Source organism: Diaphorina citri, unplaced genomic scaffold, assembly GCF_000475195.1.
Source record: "Diaphorina citri unplaced genomic scaffold, Diaci psyllid genome assembly version 1.1 scaffold1037, whole genome shotgun sequence".
Taxonomy (NCBI): Eukaryota; Metazoa; Arthropoda; class Insecta; order Hemiptera; family Psyllidae; genus Diaphorina; species Diaphorina citri.
Window position 1 is genome coordinate 40338 of NW_007378467.1, and position 7955 is coordinate 48292.

Sequence of the window (7955 nt, forward strand, 5' to 3'; positions counted from 1 at the left end):
TTTGCCGATTATGTGCGCAGATTTGGCGATTATGTTCGCGGATTTCGCGATTATGCTCGCGGATTTGCCGATTATGTTCGCGGATTCCGCGATTATGTTCGCGGATTTCGCGATTTTGTTCGCGGATTTTGCGATTATGCTCGCGGATTTCGCGATTATGTTCGCGGATTTCGCGATAATGTTCGCGGATTTGGCGATTATGTTCGCGGGTTTCGCGATTATGTTCGCGGATTTCGCGATTATGGTCGCGGATTTGCGAACATAATCGCCAAATCCCGCGAACATAATCGCCAAATCCGCGAACATAATCGCCAAATCCGCGAACATAATCGCGAAATCCGCGAGCATAATCGCAAAATCCGCGAACATAATCGCCAAATCCGCGAACAAAATCGCCAAATCCGCGAACATAATCGCGAAATCACATAGGTACGATATGTCCTAAGAACCCTAGTCATATCTTAGTCCCTAAGAACCCCGCTCAAATCTTAGTCCCTAAGAACCCTAGTCTTATCTTGGTCCCTAAGAACCCTAGTCATATAAAAGAAGGTAAACAATTAACAATCACACAACTATCTTGTCTTGTCCCGTTTCAGATCTACTTCTGCTTGTGCGCCGGGATCTTCCTGTCTCAAGCTGCGGAACGGTCCCGCGTCCCATACCGTCATTTGAAGCGCCAGGACTACTCTCTCCCCGCCTACCAAAGCTACCCATCCGGTTACCTAGACAACGAACTGTACCCAACCGGACCAGGCGTGGAGGCACAATCCCCTTACGCGAACTCACAATCCCCAGGCGCGGACTCACAATCCCCTTACGCGCTCTTCAAGAAAGCGGAAGATGATCGCAAACCGGTTATGTTCCCCGCACCCCCGCCATCGGAAGAGACTACACCCGCACCGACACGCGTACCCGCACGCCCGTCTGCACCCGCATCCGAACCCGAACAAGTGGCGCCCTCTGAACGATATGTCTCCGTAAGTAAACTGAAGATGGGAATGATTAGATAGGAATCATTGATTGACAATGAAAATGTGTAAATACTAAATTAATAAAACTCTCCCCGTCCCTGTCCCCCTGGGTGTATAATATCGTGTTAACCCTTTCGTCACCGGTAATAGAACTAGCCACGGGGGGAAAATTGTGTTAATATTTGTGTTCAATGAATAGGCTTCATTGAATCCAAATATATCTATTTTTTCATGTGGGACGACAACCTGGGCCGATTTTACAGATGGTTAATCCGAAACAACATTGGTAACTGGTAACGAAAGGGTTAAAGCGTTTGTCGCTCTCTGAGAATGCTAGGAGACTACACCGGAACGGTCTTCGAGCAAACTCAGAGACAACGAACACTTTAAGAACATATTGTTGACCCGAAGGTCGTGTATACTGGGGACCAAATTTCCAAATTATGAAAGAGGATTATGTTGAAGCCAATACTAAAATGATGAAAATGAAAAAGTTTCATATACATAATACTTCTGTACAGAATTATGATGGGCGAATTGACCACTCGAGAACTCACCCATCTGTGTAGGTGAATACCCATTTGGTGTAGGTGAATACCCATTTGTGTAGGTGAATACCCATCTGTGTAGGTGAATACCCATCTGTGTAGGTGAATACCCATTTGGTGTAGGTGAATACCCATCTGTGTAGGTGAATACCTACCCTGCTTCCATAATACACGCCAAATCTCTCCTCTTCCTTTTCCTCTTCTCTTAATTCTCCCCTCTCTCTTTCACACACATATCCACGTCTACGAAGACAATTTGACAAATCTGAATTACTAAGCATTAATATGGGAAGCTCTATTTCCCTCTCTTTCTCTCTTCCGTTATCAATTTGTTTAGATTCTGGGAAGAAAGGATTAAAAATGTCATAATAAATCCCTCCCTCTCTCTCTCTTTCTCTCTCTCTCGCTCTCTCTTACTATCTCTACCTCCCTCTCAGCAAAACGGAACAATAGGTTAGGAAAAACAATGAGCAAATTCAACAATAACAACACCTCTCTCTCTCTTTCTCTTCCTCTCTCTCCTTCCCTATCTCTCTTTCCATCTATCTCCCTATCTTTCCCTCTCTTCTGTTTTTCTCTCCCTCTCTATCTCATTTCTCTCTCACTCACTCACTCACTCTCTCTCTCTCTCTCTCTCTCTCTCTCTCTCTCTCTCTCATAACAATCTTTCTAGTTCTTGTCTTCTTCTTAGAATTTCTTTTTCCTTGGCATTTTTGTAATGGAAGCTGTATATTCTATACTAACCCTCACATAAACAACATACGTTAGCTATTTGTTTGATAATCCCCTTCACAAAAGATTCACTTGTCCGTCCTCTGCAAGTATACATTTATGCAAACTAGGCGGCCAACTCTTCACCATGAGGTTTTCAAAGATTATAGTTATACAGATTTTGCAAGGATTATGCAGATTTGGGGACAATCAAATTGTCTTTAACTGTAGAAGGATCTGTTACACTTGTTATGGAAGATATCTGCAATAACAATTGTATGACATGTATTTAAGTATTATGTATAGTTAAAGCTTCTATTAAAATATACAGTGGTTCTCAGAATACCTATTTTGTACCTATTTTGTGTATTTATGTGCAATAAAAATAAAATAAATCTAAATCCAATAAATTTCTGGCTTAGAACAGCATGGAGCATGCATGTCGTCGGCCAATGACTGCTCTGGAACTAGTGGGTATACAGTGTAGTGGTGGACTTCGTTGGATCTGGAGGTTGGTAGATCGAGTTCAAGTCAAACCATATTCGAATTCAATTCATATCATAAAATTTATTGAGGTGTGTAAGACAGGGAACATTCGTGGCAAGCATGTAGGTATACCTACTTACTCCAATACAAAAATACGTCCTCTTTTCCTTTCGATTTCTCCTCAGCTGAGAAAAAAAGGTAATAAATAGGTAAATTAGATGAAAATTCGGCTTAGGAAATTAGATCTTGAAAGAATTAAAGTCACCCTGGTCACCCTGTATATCTTACTCCTCAGGATTATGAGATTGACCATTTTGGATTGTGGACATCCTCTCATTCCATCTGATGAACTAATCATTTTCCAATACTAAATTCCCTTTTTAGGGGTTGTTTTTTCAGGCGACTTCGCGACTTCAATGTGCGTCAGGCCTAAGGAGTCATTGTCGGGAAAATATGACCCGTTTACCTGAACGTCTCTTGAAGGAAACTGGAGCAAGATGTTCCATTAAGAAAACAGTGAAACCTTAGGACAATGAGTATCAATTGCGACAATATTGTTTTTGCCGGAGGGACTTTCTGTCTTGAGACATGAGATTCCTCTTCTGATATGTACGAGTGTGATTGATGGCCTTTTGGTTATTTTATTCCTCCTCCTCATATTTCTTCCGTTCTTCTAGAGCCAGCGGTTCCCAACCTTTTTTTGCCCGCGTACCCCTTGGGTATCCGGGTTCAATCTCACGTACTCTACGCTGGGCCAGCACAAGAACACCAGGAAGTAACCCGTAGAAATATTTGCAATCGAAAAACGAGTACAAATATTTTTGTCGATGGTGAGAATAGAAGACGGGACCTGCGACATGGCAAGCAAGTGCGTTACCACTGGGCTAACCGTACCTCCGGTTTTTTACTTCAAGGGAGAGGGGGTAGATACTTACCCCCGCGACTTGAAATCAAATGTAAACTGCGCCGCAGGCGATAGATACCCCCGGTTGGGAACCGCTGTTCTACACCCGCTCTTCCTCTCTCCCTCTTTCCCTTGTCTAATTCAAATTACCTACCTCTAAAATCAATGATTAAATTAAATTATGCCTATTCCAATTTAGCCTATTGCTTTCTGTGTTGTCTTTTGCTTGCATTGATGCTTTGAATCAGAGAGGACGTACCGATAGTCTCATTAGTTCGGTGATAAGCACAACATACTCCTCAATTTCATTATCACGTGTACGTTTCTATCAGGGAAAATGTTTCCTCCTCAGACCCATTGAATCATAAAGTATTCAAGATGACATAATAGAGTTCGCTAAATATCTCCTCTAAATAAATCCTCTAAATAGCCCTTTAAACTAAATTTCCTGAGCTTAAATAAAATTAGAACGCTTCGGATGAGCAGGTTCTGCTCTTGTCTTTATTTATGCTCCGTTTTATGGCAGCTTTTAATGGCAATAATTATGTATGTAGATAAAAGATAGTGAATTATTGGCCATGTCTTTGTTAGGTGTACCCGGTCATTTGATTACAGGGTGGTATCCGAATCCGACTGACAAGGTTTTCTTAACAATAAAACAAATACCTTATGAAAATCTTTTCTAATCTAATAAGTTTGGATTATTGTATTTCTCTCATTTTCTTTAAGTTTCAGCTTACTGAGCCAGCCTAGTTAGCTTGGTTGGTAGCGTCTGCCTTGTAAGAGCTAGGCCGCGGGCTCGATTCCCGCCCGGGGCGGATTTTATTCTGAACGGACAAGGTTCGTTCTCGGAACAGCTAGTTTTCTTCTATCTTGTCTTCCTTCTCTTTTCGATTTCGGCACAATAAGACCGTAGCAGTATCAAACCTCTTCAAATCAAACCAAATAAAAAAATAAACAAAAAATCTTTGATGTGAAATTTAATCCTCAATTTTTTGATCATTTGGCACATAATAATAGAACTTCAAGTTTCAGCTGGTTAGAGAATGCATCTGGCGCGGCGCTAAGCTTGCCCTTTGGGTAGCTTCATCACCTTCAACTCGAGATTCTACGATTACCTACTAATTATAACAATTAGATACACCTAGTTGTAAAAAAAAGCAGAATTCACCTTTCTTACCGGGGAAGTCCCGGGTTCGATTCCTTTTACAGCTGAAGTTTTTTTCCTTGAAATACGGAGTAGTCGCAGTACTCTCCGCTTCTTGAAGATTTAGCGACGTTAATCGAGCAGCGACCAGTGGCGGTATTACCCGTGTAAAAAGTAAACACAGTTTTTCTATTAGGCATTTTTTTCCTTTTTTTTCTAAGAGAGAAAAAAATTTCCAAGAACAAATAAGTAAGTACTAAGGAACATTAATATGGCAAACACCCTGTATGTTAGGAACGGCTCATTATCATGTAAATTCATAATAGTCTGTACTCTGGGTAAGTATACGAACACTTAGTAAGTACTTAGATTTCGTGCATAAATTTCAAATTGCAACGGTCATAATAGCTCTGTACTTACAAGTACCCAAGTACCTACTGAAATACTTGTAATGTATCTTGGTACTCACCTACCAAAAATTAACCCTCCTATCTTGCAAAACAATCGGACCCATTACCTATGTGTGTTGCAAAAAAATGTAAGTAGGTACAATACTGAGAGAAGTCAGCCCAATTTAAATTGTGTACTTAATCCAACCTGTGTTTCGAAGAAAATAAAGTTGTATTTTCTTTGCGGGAAATTTTTGGAAACTGAAATTGTGCCTTAAACCATATGAAATCCAAGATGGCGTCTGTACTAAATTATAGGAAATCCAAGATGGCGCCTGTACTAAATCATATGAAATCCAAGATGACGCCTGTACTAAATCATAGGAAATCCAAGATGGCGCCTGTACTAAATCATATGAAATCCAAGATGGCGCCTGTACTAAATCATAGGAAATCCAAGATGACGCCTGTACTAAATCATATAAAATCCAAGATGGCGCCTGTACTAAATCATAGGAAATCCAAGATGGCGCCTGTACTAAATCATAGGAAATCCAAGATGACGCCTGTACTAAATCATAGGAAATCCAAGATGACGCCTATACTAAACCGTAGGAAATCCAAGATGGCGCCTCATCGGAATCAGTTCCCTTTCCGGAGGTTTCCCGAAAGAAAAATACACCTTAACTTCCGAAGGGTTTCACCACTTTTGATGAAATTTGGTAATTTTGGGGGCAGTTTTTAGTCATTTTTGATCGCTCGGGTTAATTTTCTTAAAAAGGAGTAGGTAGTCCTTTTTCTGAAAAAATGTTCCACAGCTCTCTGAACAAACCTATTGCTTTTATTATTAGGTATGTTTCATGGGTTAATTTCTCATGTTTGTAGGTTTACTCCGTACTCGTGCATGCGTTTTACATACCTAATTATATGTAGTTTAGGTACTTACTTGAATTTTTCATGTATCATTCATCACCATGAATTACTTATAGTAACCCGCACCTAACTATACGTATTTATATTTACCGTTAATCCGTTAACTGAAGACCTAATAGTCCACTTACTGAACAAATTGACCAAACTGTTGGTCTTTAACCAACAATTTGACCAAACTGTTGGTCTTTAACCAACAATTTGACCAAACTGTTGGTCATTAACTTATTTGTTTGATCTCTCAATGAAATTGTGAAGCCAGCCTAGTTAGCTTGGAGGGTATAGCGTCACTGCCTTGTAAGCGCTAGGTCGCGGGTTCGATTCCCGCCCGGGAGCGGATTTTATCCTCAACTGATAAAGTTCGTTCTCTTCTCGGAACATCTGTCTTTTCCCTATCCTGTCTTCCTTTTCTCTTCGGTTTTGGGACGATAAGACCATAGCAGTTACAGTTCCCCCTATCAAACCTCTATACCTAGATATTATTTGGCTATTTGCTGTTTGATGTAGTCTGTAGGTAGGTACCTCCAAAAATTAATTAAACTGCTAGAAAAGAAAAAAATACCCCGTCTCATCAACTCTTGAGTTTTTTCTTCTCCTCCTCCTCTTCCTTCTCCTTCCTGCCTTCCTCTTCAACTTCTGTTTCTTCCCTGAAACTTGTCTCCCTTATTTTCCCGAAGACTTTCCCGTTAGACATTTTGCACCTCTCTTTTTTTAGGAACCTCGCTAAACTTTTGAACTTTGACATTCCCCTTTTTGCCCTTTTAAAAGTCTTTAAAATGTTAGGTAGATTATACCCATTTCTTCTTCTTCTTCTTCTTCTTCTTCTTCTTCTTCTTCTTCTTCTTCTTCTTCTTCTTCTTCTTCTTCGTCTTATTCTTCTTCCAACAGAAAGAGAAAGAGAGAGAGAGAGAAAGAAAGAAATAATATTGTGATAAAACATTCAAATTATGAATATTTTGAGGACAAAATTCCATGCCTCGGTTGGGGTTGAACCCGCGCCCTCCTCTTTACCAGGCGAGCATCATAACCGCTACACCATCGAGGCAGGTTACAAAAGTGAACCGAATTCTTACTTCTTAGGGAATTGAGGAATGAATAGCTATTGAACAGGGATACAAAGAGGAATTCGGGGTAAAGCTACCCCATACCCTTTTGATTGCAAAATAATAAAAATCTCTACATTTTTCTTCTTCTTCTTCTTCTTCTTCTTCTTCTTCTTCTTCTTCTTCTTCTTCTTCTTCTTCTTCTTCTTCTTCTTCTTCTTCCTCCAGGTATTCCATAAACACCATAAACAAGGTATATTCTAGAGCAGAGATTCTCAACCGGTGGTACGCGTACCACTGGTGGTACGCGGATACATTTTAGGTGGTACGCACTACGCAGTCATAGGGTAAGTGTACCATTTATTCGCCCACCTAAAAAACGTACCATTTATTGGCCCACCTGTGCCATACGCCACATAAGTCTGAACTCGACGAACTTTTTCAAGATCCAATTTCATCAAAAGAAAGGGCTTAAAGACTACTATCGAACCAGTGCTATTCAAAAATTGTAGTAATAAAAACAAAAATTAGAAAAATAAATGTGGGCAGGTGGGCCAATAAATGGTACGTTTTTTAGGTGGGCGAATAAATGGTACACTTACCCTATTTAATCATGGATGGTCAATGCAAGAACGCCTTATCTGCGATTGACATTGGGGGTCTAAATAAAGCAACAACTATTTATCTCGAGTGGTTCAGTTATGCGTTTCTGGCGCCCACTCTAACTCTCATCACCATTTGGTATCGGAAGTCCAAAGTCTTTGTTTCCGGTTCACCAAAATGGAATGTCCCTCGTTATTTTCTAGGCCTCTAATGTCTTCCTAGG